The sequence below is a fragment of the Gobio gobio genome (assembly GCF_949357685.1).
Source record: "Gobio gobio genome assembly, chromosome: 12".
Lineage (NCBI taxonomy): Eukaryota > Metazoa > Chordata > Actinopteri > Cypriniformes > Gobionidae > Gobio > Gobio gobio.
Genome location: NC_137105.1, coordinates 37,282,736 through 37,308,895, shown reverse-complemented (window position 1 = coordinate 37,308,895; position 26,160 = coordinate 37,282,736). Strand labels below are relative to the sequence as shown.

The 26,160-nt window shown below is 40.9% G+C and overlaps 1 long non-coding RNA gene and 1 pseudogene across 2 annotated transcripts in view; one reads left to right on the top strand and one right to left on the bottom strand.

The window, feature by feature from the left end:
- Positions 1-26,160, top strand: part of LOC307135048 — a 910,342-nt gene that overhangs the window by 178,862 nt on the left and 705,320 nt on the right. The window lies entirely within an intron of this gene.
- The window catches only part of LOC307135615 (flavin-containing monooxygenase 5-like), a 156,645-nt pseudogene continuing 153,565 nt past the window's right edge, over positions 23,081-26,160 (bottom strand). Inside the window, exon 9 of the transcript in view lies at positions 23,081-23,389. The product of the transcript in view is annotated as a flavin-containing monooxygenase 5-like (transcript). The remainder of the gene's footprint in view (positions 23,390-26,160) is intronic.

The window sequence follows — 26,160 nt, the reverse complement described above, 5'->3', positions numbered from 1 at the left end:
AGATTCATCAGAAAATTCCACAATGGCATTACGGTGGTACTCTGAGTTGGGATCATCAATAATTAAGTTGCGCTTGATGGACCCATATTTCATTATGCAGGCTTCTAATTCTTGATCAAGGTCAGAATGAGTTAAGCCACTTACAATGACTGTTTTCTTGATGTCAATCTTCTCACGTTTCACAACTTCCATCTCTGCTTGTAGGACAGATTTTCTTTTCAGTGAAGGGAGGGGGGGGTTACTTGTTACTTAAGCTCTTTATCGTCTGTTGTGGTTATCAAGTTGATATATAACTATTACACTATGCTGTAATTTTGCTCCTGGCTGGCTCGCCAAGTTTTATGTAACGCACATTAGATAGCACTACTCTCACAGTAACTAGGTCACTATAGCAGCAACAACTATGGAGCAACGCGAAACGTGGGGATCTTTGGACCAGAATCAGAAGATTTGGATCGTCTCACTGAAGCAAAGGTAAGTAATAAGTGTAATAATATAATCTATTAAATGTCTCTAATCAATTTACCACACAGGATAAAGTATAATAAATAACAGAGTCAATCAAGTAGGGAAAAAATAATTATATTATAACGGTTCGACTGATTTGTCTCTTTTAAATTCTTAATGAAATAAAATCAAAACAGAAATAACAACAAATGATTTGAATAGTAAAGACCCAAAATATATTTAAACAAAAAAAAAACCAAAACAAATATGACAATTCAAACACCCAATAAGGATTCAAAATAATAAAATACTGAATTTCACAAAGTAAATTTCAAAGTCAGTGTCTGTTTCTCAAAAAAACATTCAGTTTTTAAGGCTTGAAATCAGTTTCACAATAAACTTCAGGATGTTTTTCAAACGTAATGTCCAGTTCAGTTCGAGTTAAGGGTCTCAATTTCAAGAATATGAGAGCAATGTCCAGCAAAACTGAAAAAAAGTTAAATCCAGGAAAAAAAACACACTGTTCGACCCACTGAAAATCCAGGTGGAGAGAGGGAAAAAAACTCAAAAATAGTTTGATCCTACCAGTTTGACAATTTCACACTCTTTTCTGTTTCCAGGAACGAGATGATGGAATGGCTCGCCAGTCCGAACGGAATACGGAGATTCAGCAAGGACAGGATTCAGGAACACAATTCTCAGTGAAGAAAGACAGTAAAAAAAAAAAAACCCGGCCTTGCAACAACAAAGCCGAAATAAGCATTAATGTCACTGTCCAAATAAATCATTTAAAATTAAATCAAACTCTGGCTCAATCATTTACACGTGCATGAGAACACACGCGCTAATCACCATGTGCTCAATTGAACACTAGGGTCTATGCACACTGTTAGCAAAGCTAGCACCGCATGGTGCATAGTTCACAATAAGAAATAATTTCTGTCTAACACGTGAAATATTCTACAAACCTTTAAACATGACTATATACAAAGATTTAACACATTTAAAGCATTTTTGAAAACTTTTACATCACTCATTACCCTTTTAAATTCCATTTTCATCTAACAATTCACAGTATTTGCAATCAAAACAACAGAATACACTTTTTATAACAAAGTTTGTACTCACCAAGGAGAAATATAAATCAGAAACAAAAAAAACAGATGTTTCTCCCCGAAAGAGACGTTGATTAACGTTATCCTTTCGTCTGTCTTGTCATGTCCTGTTCAAACTTCGTCACGTGTACACTATAATTCTCATAACTTTACCTTCTAGGAGTTATAAATCACAGATTTAGGTTTCAACTTGCCAATAATCGATTGCTGGATTACTAGACAGAGGATTCTGATCATATATTGCGCAACTGCGTCTTCTCTCGCTCAAGTTCACTCTCGTTCTGCCTGCTTGTGCGCAAACTTTTTTTTCAGGGGGCGGGGCTAACCTTTCACCTCACCAATGAGCAATGGTTTCAGGAGTATTTCTAATTTTAATTTATAGGAGCAATATTTCTGCATATTTCTTCTTTCTTTTATACATATTATAACAATAATAGTTAAATAAAATTGCCAATAAATATTAATGACCTAGGTTAATGACCTGGGTTACATATACATCACATGACATATGCTTGTATATTACAGTGCATTGTTTGTTTTAATTTTGCAATATGAATTCATTCACAGCTGTTAGGGATGATGAATACCACCTGGCAGGAAAGATCATTGCGGTGTCAATTGTGCATGGAGGTCCAGGACCCCTTTTCCTGTCGAAAGATCTTGTACATTATCTTGCAGGCCAGCCTTCATTCAAAGCACCAATTAATTGAATTACTGATAAAGAAATAGGGAAAGCTTTGCAAGAGGTGAGCATAGCATAAGGCTACGGTATGGTTGGGCTGAGTTTTACATAGTTCCTGTAGTGTTTTGAGACAATGTTTTCTTCCTATATCCAGTGCAGAATTAGTTTAAGTAAACGATTAATTAAAGATTACAGTATGCTATGTATCTAATTAAAAAATAGGCTAAGAGATGCATAGTTATTGACTGGGGTGTTTATGCCCCTTTTCATGTGTTTCAGATTGAGAATGCTGCTTCATTGGATGCTCTGCATGAATGTATGATGAGAGACAGCACAATGTTACAGACAGCAGGTTGTCTGAGACATATGGATACTGTGGAAGAAAAGAGAGAAATTGTTTCAGACTATCTCCAATGGTATATTATTGACCGCAACTCATCTGTAATTGACAGGTAAGATGATATTGGTAGTAATGAGATTTGCTTCTTTTTTATGTATTTATATAATAATTTTTAGTTTGAAATACCTCAGGGTCCCCATCTTTGGTTTATGCAAGCATGTATATCCGTTATCAATTTGTCACTGTGACAGAATTTGTAACTTAGTGTATTTCAACTGATATGTGATGTCACTCACTTCATTCTGTGCCTTATCAAACTACAGTGCCTTCATTAAGTCTACACACCTTATAGCATGCAACGTCAACTGGCGGCCCGCGGGCCAAATCCGGCCCGCCAGTGATTTCCATCCGGCCCCCAGAATAATACTGAATTCAGGAATAGCCTTGTAAGAGGAAAAAGTTTAGGGCTGGTCCGAATACCATTTTTTGAGCTTCGAAGCTTCGGAGAGAGGGGCTGAACATATTTTTCTCTCTAATAAAGGCAGGAATCTGTGTCCATTTGCATTTTTATTATTTCGAGAACCGTTCATCCAATCGACTTCACAAGGGAGTGCAGTGTCACATTTGGTGCAATATAGATGGACACACAAGACGCGACACATTCAGAATTAATAAACTTTTAGTAAACTACAGTCAGAACAGCGCGAGCGGGAAGCGGCGCACCTCACGCGGGCAGAGCTTAAGGCCCGGGTATACTTCGGCCGTCCGCGTTCGTGACGCGTCCGGGCGTGGTAAGTGAAGTATACCCGGGCCTTTAAGCTCTGAGAACGGACACTAGTGATATAAAACGCACACACACAGGTCTGTTAAATTAAGCAATACTTTTAAGGTAGTCTAATATTTTTCTGACTAACAAATTGGCACAGTAAGGGTAGATTTAAATAAAGAAAAACGAAATTTAAATAAAGAAAAACAGAATTTGAATTAAGAAAAAACGAAATTTAAATAAAGAAAAAACGAAATTTAAATAAAGAAAAAACGAAATTTAAATAAAGAAAAACGAGATTTAAATAAAGAAAAAACGAAATTTAAATAAAGAAAAACAAAATTTGAATTAAGAAAAAACGAAATTTAAATAAAGAAAAAACGAAATTTAAATAAAGAAAAAACGAAATTTAAATAAAGAAAAACGAGATTTAACTAAAGAAAAAACGAAATTTAAATAAAGAAAAAACGAAATTTAAATAAAGAAAAACGAAATTTTAATAAAGAAAAACGAAATTAAGTTAAATTAAAAACGAGATTAATTTAGATTGATAATAACGGGTAAAAATGCTAGTACATTTTGTTTCTATTATTCTATTTTCCACAATGTCAAAGCAACAAAACACAAGCTCAGACATGCACTTCGGTCCATACAAACTCTGCTGTTCTGCGCTCTAGCCAGAGAACACTCCTGTTCAGTTGGTTCTATTTGTAGCATACACACGTTTTCCGCGTGGCTCGTGTGCGCCTGATGTGGCGTTCACACCGGACGCGATTAGCGCGAATAATTCGCGCTAATCGCGCGAAGGTGGACGCGTGTACATTTTGAGTTTACTCGCGCGAATCGCGCGTGACATTCACTGCACAACAGATGCGAATTCGCGTCATGGGCGGGGCTTCCGCCAGCAGCTCGTCTCCTTGAGAAATGGCTGACATGGGCTGTCTTTTTTTTGTTAATATCTACTGTTAATGTGTGACAACGTAGTTTTAAGACTTTTTCAGTCGATAATGTAGTTGTTTAAAGCTCAAATCTGTGGTTTATTTACATAAACAGTGCCTATTTGAACATTTTATCTGCCGTTGTCGGAGCTGTGAGCTCCAGCGGACAGCGCGCTCAGCGCACGTGAAAGCCGGCGAGGGCAACCTTTCCTCGGCCAGTCCTTCTGCCGTCTACCGCTGGCTCTGATGTCTCTGTGGTGTGTCTCGAGCTATAATTCGTCTTGTAACGGCCGATCTTTGGTCTCATGGATCTATAATTTGTTCCCTGGCAAATTGTTTAGGCTGAGGGCAAAGATAAGTTTCATTACTTTATATTTTTAGGCTATAACTGTACGTTGCAGTTGTAACGTTAGCCTACTAGCACTGACTTTGAATGTTTGACTGCATTGTTTGCTTTATTTCATGTATAGCTTGTTATACATTACTTATACTTTTGTATTATTGATCATACATAAACTTGCATTTAACAAAAAGAGACTGGGTTGTGTTTCATGTAATTTAATGTTATCACAGTGATAATCATATTGTCTGAACCAGATATTAATATACAGATTTTCTCCTCATTGTTGTCACTACTAGAGCAAGCTCCTGATTGGTTAATGCGGCGCGAAATATCCGCCAAAGTTCAGATTTTTTAACTTGAGCGTTTCAAAACGCTCAATTCGCGTCCTTCGCGCCACCTCAATCGCGCGAATCGCGCCGCAGAATGCCATTTCGCGTCTCTGCATTGACTTAACGTGTAAATCACTGGCGCGAATCGCGTCCGGTGTGAACGCACCATGAGACGCCTGTCTCAGTGTGCAAACTCCAACCTGTTAAATATGGGAGCCGAAATAATGGACACCAAGCAGCTGAAACGCTCACGCAGCCAGTGTGTCGCCGGCCTTATTCAAGCGGGAATGAGAACCGTTTCGCGGGGGATCCCAGGTGTGCAAAAAACAAACAAACGAATATTCGAATGTCAAACTTTCAAATCGAATACCAACCCACCGAACGAATATTCGAATATTCGGGTCAGTTCCATGTTTATTCATTTTTAAATCTAACGGGAAAAAAAGCCTTCTGAAAAGTAGCTTGTGCCATAGCCTGGCTTCAGTCAAGAATGACGATAAACGCGTTGCTCTCATTGAACATCTTTTATTGTTTCACATGCTCATTTTTTTCACAAATGTCAATTTTCCTTGCCTGGGATTTGCGCACAATTGCGGTGTCTCAATAACAACCATCAACATAACAGAGAAGAACATGGTAATTGCAAGCCTTGCACATCCACAAATAGTTCTAATGACAAATAAAAGCGAAAGGCCTCAGTTTTATTTTATATTACGAGTATCTGGCCCTTACAGTGTCTGCAGAGAAAAATTCTGGCCCTTGGACAAATATAGTTGATGACCCCTGCCTTATAGATTCAATTTAAAATAGACATTCATCTTTTTCCTCTTCAATCTACACACAATACATTATAATGACAAAGCAAAAACAGAAATTAGATCTCAGGTTTCTCCTCCTGACTAACTCCTCCATAGAGTTCAAGAGGAAAATCCGTCCAGTTACCCCTTAAAGTGATCCATCCACCTCTGCTGCACATCTGGCAGCAGAGTGATGGTTTGAGGCTCACTTGATCCATCAAACCCTTGATGACTTGCTGCTGTTTATCCAACCACCTGCTCCATACTGTGCCAGTGTCATTTACATCTGAATCTATTCCTGCCCTGATTGGTGTGGAGGGAATTACTAGAATTGTTGGGTCTTTGTATATTATACAGTGTGGTCTAGACCTACTCTATCTGTAAAGTGTCCTGAAATTAGTCTTGTTATGATTTGATACTATAAATACAATTTAATTTAATTTAATTTAGAGTTATATAGGTTATTATATATAATATAAAATATAAAATCACTCCGATGAACCGCAAGCTCTCACTATCTTTCCGTAGACTATACAACATCCGTCAAAATAAAAGTCCCTACTTATTAAGACAGATAATGCAGACCTTAAACCTATTTAAACACACAGAAATGTCAAAAATGTACACAAAAAAACTAATTATAAGATAAATCACAATGAAGTCTGTTACACGTTGGTTATGTTGATGGAAGTTTGCCTATTTTCAGGTGCTGCATAATATCATTGCGCTGCTGCACTCATGGTACGGCAGTAAAATTCCTTGATCATTATGCAGGAATGATAGTATAGTTCCTTGTCATATTGGTCTAGAAAATCACAACTTTTAATTTTCCGTCGGTCTTAGTACACAATGTAACTATACACATCACAACATGTAAATAGGAAAATGTTGACGTTATTTTGACAATTATTGAGCAGTAGGCTAGCTGGAGCCATTTACCTCCAGTCTTTGTGCTAAGCTAGGCTAGTGGTGGGTGCATCAGACAGAGTTATGGCACGGACGGAGATTAGAATGGTATGTATGGACTTATCTAACTTTGGGGGATATGGGGAATAAGATAAAGTCCAAAAAAGTCGGCGTGTTCCTTTAAATCAATTTTCAACCTAACCATTTTGTACGTTTACACCCCCCAAATGTACATTTGTTAAGGTGGAGAGTAATTGTAGAGGAAAAAATATTTAATAGTTTTCTTAATTTAAATTAAATTGCCACTAGCAGTGAAACAATGTTGTGTTCACTCTGTAGGTTCAGGGAGGGTCTTTCAACCCTGGAGTTTTTGACTGCACTACAGCAACACCCTACTTTGCTGGCCCCTGCCCTGTGCCACTCTGAAAAGCAACTCACTGCTTTTGACCTTGAGATACTCTTCAAACCTGACCTCAGTCCTTCGGGGAGTAATCAAAGACTTAAAGAAAGTCAAACCATGGGCTACTGGGCAGACTATCTCCTTGATTGTAAAGGTTTGTTTTTTATAACTAGTTAAGAAAACACATGGCAATTAAAGCTGCAAGCAGCATTTATTGGGGTTTCAAGCATTTCCGGCTTTTAAGCACATCAAAAGACATTGAGTTTTATTTAGCAATAATGTAATCATTTCTGTGTTCTTGCTCCACTTCATCTGCCTCTCATAGCTCTGCTGCCGCCATGTTTTCAACATCTGACCCTGCCTTGATGCAGTGATTGACAGGGCGGGGCGGAGACTTGATCGGCTCGGATAGGCCTATTTCACAATATGGCGGCCGAGACCGGAAGTAGGGAAACAGGACTTCCGGTCGCGCTGCCGCCCACTACTATCGCCATTCATTATTAGCCACAGAGAGCAGTATAAAGAGGGGCACACAAGATTAAAAATCACCAGTCAGAGCTTGGTTTTAAATCGTATTGGTCAGAACCCCGCAGCAGACCACGCAAATAATAAAACAACACATTTCCCTCACTAAAATGCTAAATTTTTAGCGTAACTTCTACCATATGCTTGCTTGCCTACCTTACATTTATATACAGCATAATATATTTTAAATATATTGTGAAATTTTATAGTCACTGTTTATTATTTATCAATTATTTAATATTTTACTGTCCATATAGAACATGTTATACCCACCAGGAAATGTGGCTGTCGTAATCGTGCTCCTGCACCAGCAGCGCTGCATCAACACTCTCCATTTCAACATTAGCGGCCGTAGTGTCTGGAGTAAATTTTCGTTGTTGGGAAAGTTTTACAACTATAAACGATTGCTTCTTCTTCGAATTTGAACATAAAGGCACAATATAGGACTGACTACTTATTCTCCGCCACTGTTCTGCTAGCACCTTTACCAGACCGGAAAATAGTTTTTGCTTGAATTTTTGCTTAACATGTTAAACACATCTAATAATTTCTGTAATACATTTTCATTTTACAACTTATCATTTAAATATATATTTTAACGCTTTATATGTTAAAACTAGTGTAGGAAATAGCAAATGTAAATTTATTCAATTTGAATTATAATTTTGCTCCAAATGTTGCACTCATGTTATGGAAAACGTCAATTTAAATATTTTTAAACATACATTTTACATATTGCATTGCAAATTGAAAATTGCTACACGTAAGCTTCCGTATACGTGCCACTGGCTATGGATGACCAAACCTGCAGAAATTAAAAATAAATACATTAATGAATGAATAAGTAAATAAATGAATACATAAATAAATATACAAATATGTAAATTAATAAATAGAAAAATAGATAAATAAATGTGATAATAGGAAAATAAATAACAGAATTAACGACTTGATAAAATAAAGATGATAAATTTTTTATCAAATTACATTTTGTATTCTCTTTCCCTTAATTTATTATTTTCTGCTTTAATACATTTAAAAATATATATTTTTAACTTGTATTTATTTATTAATTATTTGTAATATTTATTTTCATATTTATATATTTATTTTTACATTATTTATTTATGTCCCAAACAGACATAATTCCCCCCCAAAAAATCTAGAAAAAATATTGCATGTAAAAAGCATCTTGATTTAAGAATGTTTAGATATTTGGACTGGAAAAAAGACAGAAATACTACGTAAGAAAAAATTTTTTTGCAGTGTGGTTATGTGGTGATCTAAATAGAGCACTAGTTTATCAATAATAACTCAATAATAATATTTAAATTTCACCCTTTAAAACTTTTTTGGTTGATGAAAGTTTTACAGATGTTGTTAAATATCTATAAATTTACATCCGTGTCCTATCACAAGCTACTCTACTGTCAGCTCAATCTTTTGTCAAATCTGTCATGTTTCCAAGAAACAAAACATGTTATATTTATATATATATATATATATATATATATATATATATATATATATATATATATATATATATATATATATATATATATATATATATATAGATATATATATATATATATAGATATATATAGATATATATAGATAAATAAATAAATACATAAATAATAAAAAAGGGACCGGCCCTTGGATGTGTCCACAACATCGAATCTGGCCCCCTTTAAAAAAGGTTTGGACACCCCTGTCTTATGCGAATATTTATGCGAGCAAGCATTTATTAATTGCTGTGAGTAGAAGTTAGTTTTGCAGTGTGTGTGTGTGTGTGTGTGTGTTCTACCTTCCTCCTTTCCCTCCATGCTGAGATTGACCACTCCCACTTCTCCTGCCCCGCTCTGCTCTCAGTCTGATTTTGCTTTAGTCACAGCTCACAGGGGTTTCAGGGCTTTCATTCCTCCAATGCCCTTTTCTTCCACAGGCAAAACAAGTCTCAGGATCTGTTTTCTTACCCTCTGCTTCTTCCTCGGCCACAACCACATCCTGGTCCTTGATATTGTCCTCGTCCACTACCTTTTCCTTGGCCATTTGTGTCTGTCAAACTTTGGTACATTGTTAATGCAGCCATGTACAGCTCTTTCTCAGTCTATTCCATCTTTTCTTTAGTTTCTCTTTCTTTTGTTTTTTAGCATGAACAGCATGTGTTCTGATCAGGTCCAGATGGGCTTCTTCCCATTCGATGCAACTCAGTTTCAGCTGCTTACAGTTCTGGCCACAAAGCATTGAGAAAAATGCTGCACTTGTGCGCGTCCCACAGACTCACTGTGTTTTCTCTTTTCTGGGGGTTCTGACATTCCACTGTGTTGATTGAACAGTTCGTTTAATCACACATAATACTCTTGCACCATTTCATCTTCATCTTGCTTGCAGGTGCTTACCTTTGCAGTGTCTATCTTTGCAGGTAATGCCTCCCTGATGCGTGTACACAGGACTTTTCAGCATGCATCCAGTTGACATTGCTTCTTCTCGAATCTGTTGTTGGAAAGTAGACTTTGATCTTGTGCCTTGATTAGTCATTGCATTCTGATATATCTGAAACGTATCTTCTTGTCTGTCCTTCAACCTTCTTTTGCTTTTCAATTTTTCTTCATGTTTTTCCATACTTTCTTTAACCTTATTTAACAGTCACAATCGTTGTACCCTTTGCTGGAAAACCATAATTTTTTTCTTTTTAAATCGTACTCGGTTACTTAACGTAACCTCGGTTCCCTGAGATAAGGGAAGGAGTACTGCGTCTTAAGACGCTGTATGGGTAGGTTCTCCTACTCTCGAATATACTGAAGTAATTGTAAAATCACGCAGTGCTACTGCCCAGTCAAAACAGTGTTGAGACATCTCGCACGCTATTGGCTGGCCAGTGGGAACTGCATGAACCAATGGCAGAACAGCGTAATCTGAGCGAACCAATGGGCACAAAGCCCGCGAAGCTGAGCGCAAGAGCCTGCGAAAGGGGCATATAAAATACACTGTAACTGTCAAAAACGTCAGGTTAAATCGACTGAAGCGACGATCACCCGAGTCAGCGCCATAGCACGGCCGTCTACGCAGTACTCCTTCCCTTATCTCAGGGAACCGAGGTTACGTTAAGTAACCGAGTACGTTCCCTTTCGAACGGTCAGTTCGTACTGCGTCTTAAGACGCTGTATGGGAACCTGTAAAATCCCGCCGTGCTATGATAAGCGCAGTGACATGTACTCCCTCAAGTTTGAACACTTATTAGAAAGGGCTCAAGACTAGAGTTACTGACACATCATTTATATTAATAATATATATGTACACACGTCTTATACTACTGGGCTCATAGAGGCCGGTAACTATAAGGAATGTGTAAGCATTGAAGCATATGAAGGCCCCAATGCCAACTTATGACGGGGACGGGCTTACAAGGCCGTCTGATATTCGTTAGGCCATCTTAGTATTTTTATACAGCGAAGACTTGTGCCTGCAGTGCAGGGACATCCAGACTGAAGAATCTGGTTAAAGTAGATGGTGAGGACCAACCTGCCGATCTACAAATGTCACCCATAGAAACTCCACTAGACCACGCCCAAGAGGAGGCCATGCCTCTGGTGGAGTGAGCTTTGACACCTATGGGGCATTGGAGGCCCATAGTGTCATATGCTAACGTTATCGCGTCCACTAGCCATCTGGCTAGGTTTTGTTTGGTGACCGGAAGTCCCTTAGTTCGGTCACCAAAACTTACAAAGAGCTGCTCCGACTGTCTAAAGTGGGAGGACCGCTCAATATATGCTCTAAGCGACCTAACAGGGCCGAGCAGGTGTAACTGTCTCTCATCCTCCGAAGTGGGGAGGGCAGAGAGAGTGATTACCTGTGCTTTGAACGGTGTTGAAAGCACTTTAGGTACATAACCATGCCCTGGTTTGAGGATGACTTTAGAATCGCCTGGGCCAATTCTAAACATGACGCGTTCACAGATAACGCTTGAATGTCACTGACACGCTTAACAGATGCCAGTGCTAGTAGCAGGGCAGTTTTCAGCGAAAGTGGCTTTAATTCAGCCGTCTGCATTGGTTCGAAGGGAGGTCCTTTTAGTGCTCGTAGGACCAATGAAAGATCCCAGGATGGCACTGTAGGAGGGCGAGGAGGGTTAAGCCTCTTGGCTCCCTTTGAGAATTTTATGACCATGTCGTGTCTGCCTACTGATTAGCCAGCTATAGGCGTATGAGATGCGGCGATAGCTGCCGTGTAGACTTTGAGTGTGGATGGAGTGTGTCCTGCATCCAACATCTCTTATAGAAAAACAAGAATTTGTGATATCTCGCATGACACTGGGTTACAGTTCCTGACTGAACACCAGTCAGAGAACACTGACCATTTAAGGGCATAGAGACGTCTAGTAGACGGAGCTCTAGCTTCACTGATGGTGCTCAAGACACTCACTGGGAGGTTCTTGAGCCCCCCTTGAGTTGCCAAACATGTAACGCCCACAATTTTGGGGTGGGGGTGCCGGATTGTCCCGTTCGCCTCAGAAAGGAGATCTTTCCTTAGGGGAACTGGCCATGGGGCTGCTGATAGTAACTGAATCAACTCGGGAAACCTGATGTGGGTTCGCCAGAGTGGAGCCACTAGCAGGACTGTGTGCTCGCATTCCCTGATCCTTTTTAAAATCTGGGGAATGAGCGGTACTGGTGGAAAAGCATAAAGTATGCAGCTGGGCCATTTGTGGGCCAGCGCATCCTTGTTCTTTGAAAAATAGATTGGGCAATGACAGTTGTCTTCGGAGGCGAAGAGGTCGACCTCTGCCCTCCCAAAAACACTCCATATCATTTGAACCATTTAGGAATGGATGGCCCATTCCCCCGGGGACACGAGGCCCCTGGAGAGCATGTCTGCTCCCTGGTTCAGTCTGCCTGGCACATGCACTGCTTTTAGTGAATGTAATTTGCCTTTTGCCCATAGGAGGAGATGTCTGACCTGTTGGTTGAGCCATCTCGACCTGAGCCCGCCTTGGCGGTTTATGTAGGAGATCACAGTCGTGTTGTCCATGCGGACTAGAACATGGTGACCTGAGAGACGTGATAAAAAAGTCTTGAGGGCTAGCACTACTGCCAGCATTTCTAGGCAGTTTATGTGCAACCGTGACTCCGTGCTCGACCATGAGCCGAAGGCCGGTTCGCCCTCGTACAGAGCGCCCCAAACTGAGTTGGAGGTGTCCGTGGTGACCACCATCCGTCTGGAAACTGTTTCCAAGTGACCACGGGGCCAGGGCTTTGACACAGCCGCGGCCCACTTTGATCCAAAGCTGGCCTGAATGCCACGCTTGGGAAGGAACCCGTGATTTCAGCCAGTACTGCAGGGGGCGCATGTGCTTCATACCCAGCGGAAGTACTGGAGAAGCTTTTGCCATTAGGCCTAGCATTCTCTGAAATTTTTTAGGGGTGTTTTGGTTCCCATTTTGAATGAACATGCAAGCTGCTGTGTAGTCAGAGCGCGTTCGTCCAATAGCCACGCCCTCATTTGGGCTGAGTCTAAAATCGTTCCCAGGAAGGAGGTTCTCTGCCTGGGAAGCAATAAGGTCTTGGCTGTATTTATTCTGAGACCCAGGCATTCTAGATGGCTGAGTAGCATAGATTTGTGAGATTTTATTTCTTCCTCTGACTGGGCCAGTATGAGCCAGTCGTCGAGGTAGTTCAGAATGCGCATTCCCGCTTGTCTTAAGGGGCAGAGAGCTGCATCCATGCACTTCGTGAAAGGACAGGCCAAATGGCAGGACTGTGTACTGATAAGCCTTCCCGTCGAACGCGAATCTCAAAAACGGTCTGTGACGTGGGATAATTTGGATATGAGAGTAAGCATCTTTCTGATCCAATGAGAAAAAACAGTCCATCGGGCAGATTTGCGCGATGATCTGTTTTAATGTCGGCATTCTGAAAGGCCTTTTGATAGAGCCTTGTTCAGGTGTCTGAGATCTAAGATGGGCCTGAGGCCGCCATCTTTTTTGGGAACAAGGAAGTAGCGGTTGTAAAAAAAAAAACCCTGACTCGCTCTGAACTCGCCTTTATGGCGGTAGAATGCAGGGGAGCACGCATTAAAGCGGACTCGTAGTTTACATTCATTGCATGAAAAACATTCAGAACAGTATTTTTCTCCCTGACCGGAACAAAAACGGGCCGTGGGGAGAGATGTGACACTGTGTGGACAGCACTTATGTGTAGCGGCACACACCTGTAGTGGGCGCGTGCTCTACATATAGAGCGCTCTCGGCGTGAGCAGTAATCTGTGAGAACAGTGCTTATGTGCAAGGTGCATGTATTTTAGTAAGGTCGTTGTTAAAACACAGCGTTGATGTGCAGGCGAGCGTGTTTGACAACAGGCTAGTTGACTGCAATATTTACATCTCCAGTCGCCTGAACCGAGGGGATTGAGAGAATGTAAAGTAAGTCTGTAGTGGTAATCCGGCCACAGCAGGACTTTTGAGTGGTTCTATAGCGCTGAATTAACAGTGCTTATATGAAGGGGTACACCCTATGTAGGGGACACACTGCCTGCAGTCATAACAGAGGAAATAACTCTTAATTGTTTATTAGGATCACCGTTAATACAGCATTCTGTGTACAGGCGTGCATGTTTTATAACAGGCTCGTTTACTGAGAGAAGTGGTGGAGGGCTTGGCCGCCATTCACTAAATTGAGACTCACTGAGAAACCTGTGAGAGCGGGGCTCGAACCGGCAACCCTGTGTGCGAAGTACACCGTAACAGCAGAGGGCGTGGCTATGACGTAAGTCGCGCTCTTGACGGTGTTTTCAGTGTGTGTGGCGTGCGTGTTTCATAACAGGCTAGTTTACTACACTGTTGAACCTCTCCAGTTGCCTGAATAGGGGACTGAGAGAAGTGATAGAGTGAAAAGACGCAGGGCTTGGCCGCCATTCACGACGCCATTATGCGCTAGACAGCGAGGCAGCAATGACGTAAGTCGCGCTCTCTATAGTGAGCGCGCTGGGAGAGAGAGGGGCGCACGCGCTGCCGCTGTAGGAAGCGCGAGCTGCAGTGACAACAGCCTGTAACGTAAGGCGCGCTCTCAATATCTCCAGCAGTCTGAGAGAAAGTAATGCAGGAAGCTCCGGCATTAGTTTGCTCGTCCACTCTGGCATTCTCTGTCCGCGGCGCTTCTTAGCGCGGCCCGAGTGAGAGAAGAGGAAGAGCGAGACGTTGGTAATCGTGCGGATTCGTCTTCCTCATTGCCGCCGAATGAGACCAAGCCCTCGCGTCGAGCGGAGGGAGCAGGTCCGATCGAGGGAAAGTCACAGGGGAAACGTCTCTCTGAGGTGAAGACGAGTCACGCGGGCACTGGGCCGACGTGAACTCGCTAGCCTCGGTATACTCAGCCCTCTGGCTCCGCCGTTCTTTCCCGCCGAGGCTCGGGCGGAAAGGGGAACGGGAGAGCGCGAGGGCCGGGGTCGCGCTCTGAAAAGAGCGCTATCCCGCGAACGGAGGGAGGAAATGGGCATACCCTCGCAGTGAGAGCAGCCGGACCCGGCGAGAGCAGCGTCCGCGTGGGCCTTGCCCAGACAGATCACGCACCCGTCGTGGTTATCCTCCTAGTGCAGGTAAGTACTGCACACAAGTGATATGCTTTTCTCAGTATTGTACAGAAAGGATACACCGTAGTGTTTCACCAAAGAGCGCAGGGGAAAGGCGTGACAGCTCGCAGGATCGCTGGCGATTTGAGCGCGCTGAAAATACAGCAGGCCGCTGACTCTCGCAGGACGTCCGGGCTGGTTAGTTCGCTATTCCGCTGCAGGCTCGTCAATTCACGGTGAAGGTGGTGAAGTTCGAGTTTATCAGCGAGGACCGTAGATCGTCGCTGAAGGAGATTAATCAGACGTTTTTGACAGTTACAGTGTATTTTATATGCCCCTTTCGCGGGCTCTTGCGCTCAGCTTCGCGGGCTTTGTGCCCATTGGTTCGCTCAGATTACGCTGTTCTGCCATTGGTTCATGCAGTTCCCACTGGCCAGCCAATAGCGTGCGAGATGTCTCGACACTGTTTTGACTGGGCAGTAGCACTGCGTGATTTTACAATTACTTCAGTATATTCGAGAGTAGGAGAACCTACCCATACAGCGTCTTAAGACGCAGTACGAACTGACCGTTCGAAAGGGAACTATTATTCCAGCCATTTCCTTTTAATTTCTCTATAAATGGGACTATCCAAGTCCTCTGCAGTAGGGAACTTGTGTTTGCCATTTCCAGACCCCATACTTTGTACCTAAGTACTTTAGACGCATCCTTATATCTTACACAGTGCTCGTTACCTCTGTGTCCTGCCTGCACAAACTTTTGTAGCCTCTGTATGAACGATTTTTACGAACTTGTAAGAAATGTTTCACAAACTTGTGAAATCGTTTCACGAACTAGTGAAACCCTCAGGTATATTTCTGTAGTTCTGTTGAAATGTCAGTCTCTATTCACTATAATACATTTCAAAATCAGGCTCACCGTTTTCCTTTTTCTTTGTTCTTTTGAGATCCCGGTGGTGACAGTCCGGGCCCCCAACCATCAGTCCTCTCATCCCTTAATTTCTGGGGTAGAGGCTAACCTTTTTCAGTTAGGATGGCCAATCACCAACGCTGTAGGTCCAGACGAATCACTCACGGGATCCCCATCCTCGTCGCCAAATTGTTGTGGAAAAAATAAACTTTAATAATTATCACGGTGAAGCTGGAATCGAAAAACACAAGCTTTTCACAAGCAAGTGTCTTTAAAAGCTTTTATTCTTGCCAAGAAGGTCAATTCGGACATACAGATTGCGTCTGCAGTCAGGAAATACAAAGTGGAAGCCTCACGCTCGTTCTTTTATACTCTCATTTCAGTGGGTGGGGACTTCTAATCAATAACACAAAAACACAATAACAAACTCCTTAGTTGGTGTTAGCATTTCATTTCAAGCAATACATTTTATGTTATCCGAAGGTCACATTAAAATGGTTGGAAACGTGTTTACCATGCTCTTTTATTAAATTAAATATTCAATTAAAATGATGAGTAGACATTGATGACTGCAAAAACAATTTTATAACTGGAACTAGAGTAGCCTATCATCACAAAATGATAGTACTTCTTCCAAACTCAGGCTTCTCCAACGATTGTTTAATTTAAAATTATATAATAAAAAAACGAATTAAATGCTGCTACTTAACATATGTGATTGTCAAAAGATAAGGACACTATTCCCTGTTTACACAACAACAACAACAACAAAAAAGATGATTATTTTGTCTGGAAATTTGGCAGAGCAACTTGTTAATGACACAGTAGAGCTGCACGATTCTGGATTAATTGAGAATCACAATTGTTTTGTTCCAAATACAGACCACGATTCTGAACAAAAAACTAAACAAAATAATGTTCATTTACTAGAGATTCTGACAAAATGTTAATTGCAAGCTGCAACCTTCCGTTCTCTCTCTTGAATCCAACACGAAGTGACTTAAACTGCAATTCCAAAAGGTGAGAGTCAATCCCATAGACCCTCCATGTTAAAATTACAGCAGAACAAAATATGTTTACAGCCTGGTACAAAAAGTGGTTTTAGTCTATATAGCTAATTTTGCCCTTCATGACAACTGTGAGGGCGTGATAATTTTTTTTTTAAAAATCCATTTAAATTATATTAAAGTATACGTTTGCTTTAAAGGGGTGGTAAACCACGATTTCACTATTCTAACTTTAGCTAGCGTGTAATGTTGCTGCTTGAGCATAAACACCATCTGCAAAGTTACAACGTTCAAAGTTTAAAGCAAAGGGAGATATTTGCTTTTAAAGAAATCCATTTCTAAGGACTACAGCAAACGGCCAGTAGGCGACTACACACATTCCTCCAGGGTTGGTGACATCACCAGGCTCAATATTTACATAAACCCCTCCTCCGAGAATATTAAATAAGGGGGGGTGAGGCCAATTTTGTATCGCAGCGCTGTTGTGGTATAGTGGTAGGCTACAGGCTGGAGTGGTGTTGCTGCAATGCCGACGAAACACTGTTATTTTCATCCGGATTGCAGGTCTGGGGATGGGCGTTTAACATACAGCATGTTATATGCATGTGTTTGAGACAGAGGGGAACAGGTCTCAGATATATACTGCCCATCATAAAGCACGAGACAGACAGGGTCGGAGGAGAAGACTGGAAAATGTGACATAATGGACAATATTTGTCCGTTGCAATTCATGAGCGGTTCAGTGTGAATCATGCGCGACGGGCGCGCCTCCCGCTGCACATTTCACGGAAGAAAACATCCACAATCTTCGCGAGTTCAATGCCGGATTTGCACACCGTCAGACGCGCGAGACAAACACTGCCTGTGCGTGGATGCACGACGCGCGCGCTGCACATTTCACGGAGGAAAACTTCCACAATCTTAGCGAGTTCAATGCCGGATTTGCACCTTGGCTTGTCCTGAAAGCTGGATTTACAAACAGAAGCTGTTAACGGGCCACAACCTGTAAGTCTGATTTATTTTTGGTTGATGTGTTTTCCTGTAATAGGTTAATTGTACTTTGTAGCAAGGAAGTAAACAGATGACAACGCTGTTCTGCAAACCAGTCTGTTAAATGCTCATTCATACTTAACGTTATCCGACGAACACCTAACGTTACAAACTCTAACGTTAAAATCTCAACAGCGAACTTGCCATTAGTGTAAATGATTCTTTGATTAGAGCTTTTATGTATTGTTTATCTACAGGCATGCTAAACATGGTTCTGTGTGTGATTTGGCCACTAGTAAAGGCAGTGTTTAGTGTTCGTTTTGGGTTAATAGTTCTTGCCACAGATATTTGGCTATAATCGTTCTAAAAATACAAAAGTGCCATTTAGTAGTGATCACTATAGATCCGCAGCCTTTACTCTTGAGGACTGAACAGGTTCTGCTCGATTATCTTCACTAAAATGTTCTGGCTCTGATTCGGGCTCAGATTGGTATGGTTTTATTGACACCATTGTTTCTAATACTGACCAAAGCACAGTCTACCGGTAAAGGTAAGGGGTGTATCGCTTCCGACAAACGTGCACTGCGGTTAGCGAATCACAACACACTGGGCCAGCTAAGCAATCTGAGCCCACTGCGTATTTTTGAGGGACTGGCTTCATACAACCCGGAAAGCATCAGACCGTTTTACAAGGAGGGACAGAGCAGTGTAGAATAAAGGTCAAATATATGAAAAATAATGCAAATTTTTTTTAAACGAAACATGAACACATGTTACAGTGCACCCCACAAACACAATCAAGCCTTCAAAAGAATGTGTTTTACCACCCCTTTAAAATGCAAATTTCCTGAAAATTTATTCACCCCCATCTCATCCAAGATGTTCATGTCTTTCTTTCTTCAGTTGAAAAGAAATTAAGTTTTTGAGGAAAACATTCCAGGATTTTTCTTCACATAATGTACTTCAATTGCAACCAACGGATTGAAGGTCCAAATCAATCCAGTTTTAAAGTGCTTTGAAGGGCTTCAAAGACTCTGTGCGATCCCAGCTGAGGAATAGGGTCTTATCTAGCGAAACCATCTGTCATTTTCAAGAAAAAATTAAATGTTTTATACTTTTTAACCTAAATTGCTCATCTTGCACTGCTCTGCGACGTGCCATGGATTGTGCAATCATGTCGGAAAGGTCACGCTAAATGTAGCGCCCCAAGCAAACGTGTGAAGACTAATACAAACGGCCTTAAAAAAAACTCTGTCTCCTACTTCAAAATCGTCCGACATCGTTGTTAAACTTTTTTTTATACTAAAGGATGTTTGTAGTAGTCTTTGCACAAGTGCTTTGTAAACACGGGGGCGGTACTTCTGCCTACGTCTAGCGTGACCTTTCCAACGTGATTGCGCAATCCGTGGTGTCGCAGATAGGGCTGTCAAAATTGCTCAAAAATGACGTTCGAATATTCCCTCTAAAAAAAGCACGAATATTCGAACTATTCGAACATCTGGTTGCGCATTTTATCAATGACGCGCATTACGTCAATTACAGGACAAATGAATACAAAGACACATAACTACTTATATAGGTAGTCTATTTAAGTTTAAACATATTTGACAACATATAACCTACACAAAAACAAGTAAATCACTAATGGCTAAAGACCGCAGACCTCACTCTCTCTCGCCCTCACCCTCTCTGCGCATAACGGTTTAAATGAACAAACACATTTTGAGACTGATCAAGAGTTTTGTGCAAGCAATTTAAGGTCGCGACTCTTGTCCCAAATATAGCAGGCTTCATTCAGTGATTGAAACAAATATTAATATAAGTTTTACAGCATATTATTGAACGCTCCGAGCGAGCTGTGCTGTGGTAAACATGGAACTTTTCCTTGACATGAAACGGTAAATAATCAAACCAGTGGAAGCAGTGCATTTATCCTTCATTCATGCAATATCTATTCAGTCAGTACCTCGGTTCCATTGCTTGACAGAACTCCCCGAAGCCGCCTCATCCACGACACTGATCACTCTCATGTCCTTACAAATGAACTAAATTAATTTCTCCGTTATGGCCTCTTGTCGTGTTGCAGACAGAGAGCTTGTGGCGGGCGATGCAAAGCTGGTCCAGTTTGCACATACAAATTAGTTGCTTATATTTACAAAACGAGCCTACAAAAGCATAAAAAAGCCCGTTTAATAAAGAAAAGTTCACGAAACTAAGTGAAAACTCACTAAAGTGTTTAGTGAAATTAGGAAACATTTAGATATCATACATTGAGTTGTATAAGTTAACGTTACATTTCTACATACATTTTGTTCTCATGTCACAAGTAATATCAAGGTTTATTTTGATCTGTTTTACATGATTCTTTTGTAGTGTGGTTTTCGGTGAAGTGTACTAAAATAAATATCGTCACCTGTGTACATTAGCCCACTTCTTCTCGACGCTTTTCCTGATAGTTTATAGAACAATTACTCCGAGTCGCCATCTGTCGTTTCAAAGAAAAGCACAACAGCGAGCGTGTCAAGTATAAACGCCTCGTCCGTTTGGGGAGGAGCGCGCGCAGTCAGCGTGGGCTCGCGCTCTGGAGACGGGCCAAAGTACCTTGTTTATACTCGCCGCGGCCGCAAGAGCGCGAGGGTGCGCGCGGCAAAAATGACGTCAACACGGAGGGGGCGGTCTCGCGCGTTGGCTCCGCAAGACCCCATTTCGCCTGGCGGTGCGCAGCGCATTTTTTGTAACTCTGCGCGCACCTCCGCATCCGAAGATGTACGATTTTGAGGCGACTTTGTCCGAGCTGGTGCGTCAGTACCGGCACATTTATGACCATTCCATGAGGGATCATCGCGACAGCCAGATGGCACAGAATTCATGGAAAGTTTGCATTGATGGCCATCCATACGTCCAACCATCCATTCCTTTTGTGAATAGGACTTTAGAATACATTTGCATTAAGCACCCAGTTTGCACTTGTCTTAAGTAACTGCTTACATTTTCAAAATGAGCCTACACTAACTGAAATAGAACCTTTGATAAAATAAGGCATGTTTTATAAAAACTAACTGTACAAAGAGGCTTCATTTAGTACATTAGTTTACAAGACACTTTCTACAGCATTTATTGTGCTTGTTTAGTGTTAATTTCAGAATGTACAAACAAAATCAGAAATTAGTTGTCATCTTCAGTTAATGCACTGTGAACTAATATAGTTAAAATATAGTGTATATATATATATATATATATATATATATATATATATATATATATATATATATATATATATATATATATATATATATATAGTATAAAAATATCAATAGTGTGTGCATGTTTTCACATCCATCTATTTTGTTCTAATGTCGACCAATGCCACGCTTTCAGTTTTATGGTTTTATTACAAACACTGTGATAACTTATACATGAAAGTGAAAAATATATTTTAAAGCACAAAGCAAACACACAAGATTTAACACTTTTTTTTTTTACTTTGATTGGCAACATTACTGTATACATCCCCTTCTGATGACAGTCCTGTACTTGTACTACGATCAACGAAACTGTGGTCGAGCCCAACTTGTAACTTGAGGCAACACATTTTTGGTTACTGCCAGACGCAAGAACACGTAGTGTGACGGCCAGTCTCTCTTGTAAAGTTACGGGGCTCATGTGGGTTTGTTTATGTTCCACGAACGGCTTGCGGGACGCCTTGTTCACCTGTTCCGGTAAACTACTTCTTCGCTCCTGCTTTTGACGGATTTAAGAACAATTACTCCAAGTCGCCCCCTGTCGTTTCACAGAATACTACAACGGCGCGCGCGTCGACTATAAACGCCTCGTCCGTTTGGGGGAGGAGCGCGCGCAGTTTGCGGAGCTCGTGCTGCGGAGCCAGGCGCGAGTACAGGGCCTGAAGGCTAGCGCCCACTCGCAAAGCAGACAGCCACGCCTCTACTACCGCGGGCGTTTTTTCCCCCACATTTTTTTATTTATTCGAATATTAATTTTCACCTTCGAAATTCGTTTTTTAAAAACTATTCGAATATATATGCGAATTTAGAATATTCGTTGACAGCCCTAGTCGCAGAGCAGCGCAAAATTTGCAATTTAGGTTAAAAAGTATATACATTTTTTTTTTTTTTTTTTTTGGAAAATGACCGATGGTTTCGCTAGATAAGACCCTATTCCTCGTTATTTGGACCTTCAACATTTTGGTTGCCATTGAAGTAATTTCATTGGAAAATAATTATGAAATGTTTTCCTCAAAAAACTTAATTTCTTTTCCACTGAAGAAAGAAAGACATGAACATCTTGGATGGCATGGGGGTGAGTAAATTATAAGGACATTTTCATTTTAAAATAAACTAATCCTTTAAGCATTAAAGTTCCCCATAATTAAGGGCGTGGTCACATGAGTGACAGGTGGATTGCCACTGCTGTCACTAGGCTATAGTTGTTTGTCTGCTCCACCCATGTCGTGCATCTTTTCAGTTATCCGGGAGTGACGCGCGGTGACTTGCTGCCAAGTTGATGAAAAATGCTCTTCAGAAACTTGGGCAACATCACGGACACTACGTTGATTATTTAATACAGTCTATGGTTAATTGCTGCAGATTATTTACAAATGTTTAATTAATTTGAAGAGTGACTCTCTCATAAAGACTTCAATTGTTTAATTATTGGATGAATCAGTGTTTTTGAACAAATCTCTTAAAATAATGATTCAATTACTTTTTTTGAACATTCATTGCAATGATGCAATCATTATTTGAAGCAACAAATAATCTATTTTGATCACAACCTTAAGCATCAGTGTTTATATGCGAATTATACATTTTTATCCCAGTACTTCTGTGATAATGTGAATTTCCTTCAAAGATTAACGGATTTAAAATATAATTTTGTATTATAAATAATAATGAATTCCAAGAATTAGATAAAGGAATAATAAGGTTAAAGTGCAAATGCAAAACAGAGTTACCCAAAAATCGAATTTGGATGTCTATGGGATACAAGAAACAGATTTTATTCAGAAACAGAGTGGGATCTTATTTTGCATTGCCATAATGGCAAAAATCACTGCACAATCCTGACAGGCCCAGCCAAACAAACAAACGGGAGGAGGAAGGTTCTGGAATGGGCCGTGTCTTCATGGGTTTGGCCATATGCTCCCATTGGGTAAGAATAGCCTTCCGGGCACCTCTCCAATGCCCTGGTCCGCTTAGCCGAAACTGGTAGGGAGTACAGGGGCCGAAGAAAACCCTCAGTCCCACTGCAGGGTCTCTCAGGAGCAGCCAGGCAATGTTGGGACAGACGCCCAGTTCATTTGCTATGGTGTCTAGCAGTGATGCGCGGGTCAATGTATAAACAACCCGCACCCGACCGACGTTTTCAACTAACCCGCCCGCAACTCGGACCGCAAAAAAAAAAGAAGAAAATATTGTACCCGACCCGCTTCCTGACCCGCATTTTTTAAAAGTAGTAAATGCTCATCGTAGCTCATTGGGCCATTGAGAAAATGTTTCAGGCCCTGGCGTGGTGCGCTCAGAGGTGCAGCAGCGAGAGCAGGAAGTTCTTGAGGCGGCCCATCATTTTCCATTTCAGCTCCAGATGCATATTATTGATGAACGCGATGTTTATGTTTCGACCCGGCTTGAAGAATTCATCAGCCCACATTTGGAAAACATTTGGAAAAGTGTGAAAGCCCTTAGGAGCGCAAACTGTTATTTTTCTGAATGCTGTATGATATAGCCTAGTGTTATGTAATACAGGCTTGATTTATTCATTTATTTCGTTTAATTTTCTTAACAATTAAGATGCTGCATGTGTTTATCCAGTCTAATCGAAGTGTGCGTCTCTCCCCCGACTTTCCCAACAAAAATCCCGCCCCCTCTCAGAAAATACATAAAACTGACTTTAAATGCGTTTAAAAGTAGCCTATTAAAATGGTACAATGGCATTGCTCAGTTCAACGTTTTGGGAAATCGAGCATTTTGTCCCGCGTCAGCATTTATTCAAAAGTTAATAACGCTCAACATTCAAAAGGTAAATAAGGATTTATTGACGATCCGACCGACCGTGACCCGAATATCATTAGGGGCCAAGCACCGAAGGTGCGAAGGCACCTATTGAAACCGTTCCCGTTCTTATTATTAGGGGCCAAGCACCGAAGGTGCGAAGGCACCTATTGAAACCGTTCCCGTTCTTATTATTAGGGGCCAAGCACCGAAGGTGCGAAGGCACCTATTGAAACCGTTCCCGTTCTTATTATTATTAGGGGCCAAGCACCGAAGGTGCGAAGGCACCTATTGAAACCGTTCCCGTTCTTATTATTAGGGGCCAAGCACCGAAGGTGCGAAGGCACCTATTGAAACCGTTCCCGTTCCTATTATTATTATTATTAGGGGCCAAGCACCGAAGGTGCGAAGGCACCTATTGAAACCGTTCCCGTTCCTATTATTATTATTATTCATCTTCTTCTTCTTCTTCTTCTTCCGCCACGAAGTCTATGGCAGCCCATAGAACCGTATGGTAAAAAGTTATGAAATTTGGCACACTAATAGAGGACAGTCTGAAATGTCACCATAGCAAATTTTGAGTCTCTAACTCAATCCCTCTAGCGCCACCATCAGTCCAAAATTAGACTCATGTTTATGCTAATAACTTTTGAACCATAAGGGCTAGAAACGAAATTCTTTTTTCCTCTGATTCCTTGGCTCAAGACAATTCGATTGCACCCTATGACGTCATTTTCCGTCATAATAATTTTCCCGCCATTTTTAATTAACCGAAAAACCTACTTTTGCGAACTCGTCCTAGACGGTTCATCCGATTTGCACGAAAATTGAACCAGATCATCTTCAGACCATGCTGACAAAAAATCTTGCAAATCAAGTTGATTCGTCAAATCATTTGCGAAAAACGCGCAAACAAATTTTACGTAGCGGTTGCAAAAGCACTCTTAAGGCAATATCTCCGCAACGCTTTATCGTATTCAAACCAAACTTGGTACATGTCATCACAAGCATGACTTGAGGCTACATGCAGTGTTTCGGCGCAGCGCCACCTACTGGTCCGGAGATACAAAAAATGGCTGTTTCTGCTTATACCATTTGAACCGTTTGTCCAAAAATCATAAAAGTAGTCTCGTTAGATTCAGGACGGCATGCCGAGTCGTCTGATATTCAATTTTACCATATCGGCCATTTTGGCTGTCGGCCATTTTGAATTATGTGCTAAAATGCTATATTTTACAAATGCATTAGTGTATTGTTACTAAACTCGGTATGTGACTTCCACTCCATGCCCTGAAGGTACTCAAAAAATTTTGGGGCAGTGCCACCTTGTGGTCAAAAGTTATAACAAACTTGACAAAAATGCTAATAACTTTTGATTTAATTAGTTTAGTATAATGAAACTGGTCATAATACATTCATTGGCTCATGCCGATTCAATTGCATCCTATGACGTCATTTTCGGTCATGATAATTTCCCCACCATATTTAATTTTCCAAAAAACCTACTTTTGCGAACTCGTCCTAGACGGTTTGTCCGATTTGCACGAAAATTGAACCAGATCATCTTCAGACCATGCTGACAAAAAATCTTGCAAATCAAGTTGATTCGTCAAATCATTTGCGATAAACGCGCAAACAAATTTTACGTAGCGGTTGCAAAAACACACTTAAGGCAATATCTCCGCAACGCTTTATCGTATTCAAACCAAACTTGGTACATGTCATCACAAGCATGACTTGAGGCAACATAAAGCGTTTCGGCGCAGCGCCACCTACTGGTCCGGAGATACGAAAAATGGCTATTTTTGCTTATAACTTCTGAACTGTTTGTCCAAAAATCATAAAAGTGGTCTCGTTACATTCAGGACGGCATGCCGAGTCGTCTGATATTCAATTTTACCATATCGGCCATTTTGGCTGTCGGCCATTTTGAATTTTGTCAAAAAATGCTATATTTTACAAATGCATTAGTATATTGTTACTAAACTCGGTATGTGACTTCCATGCTATGCCCTGAAGGTACTCAAAAAGTTTTAGGGCAGTGCCACCTTGTGGTCAAAAGATATAACAAACTTGACAAAAATGCTAATAA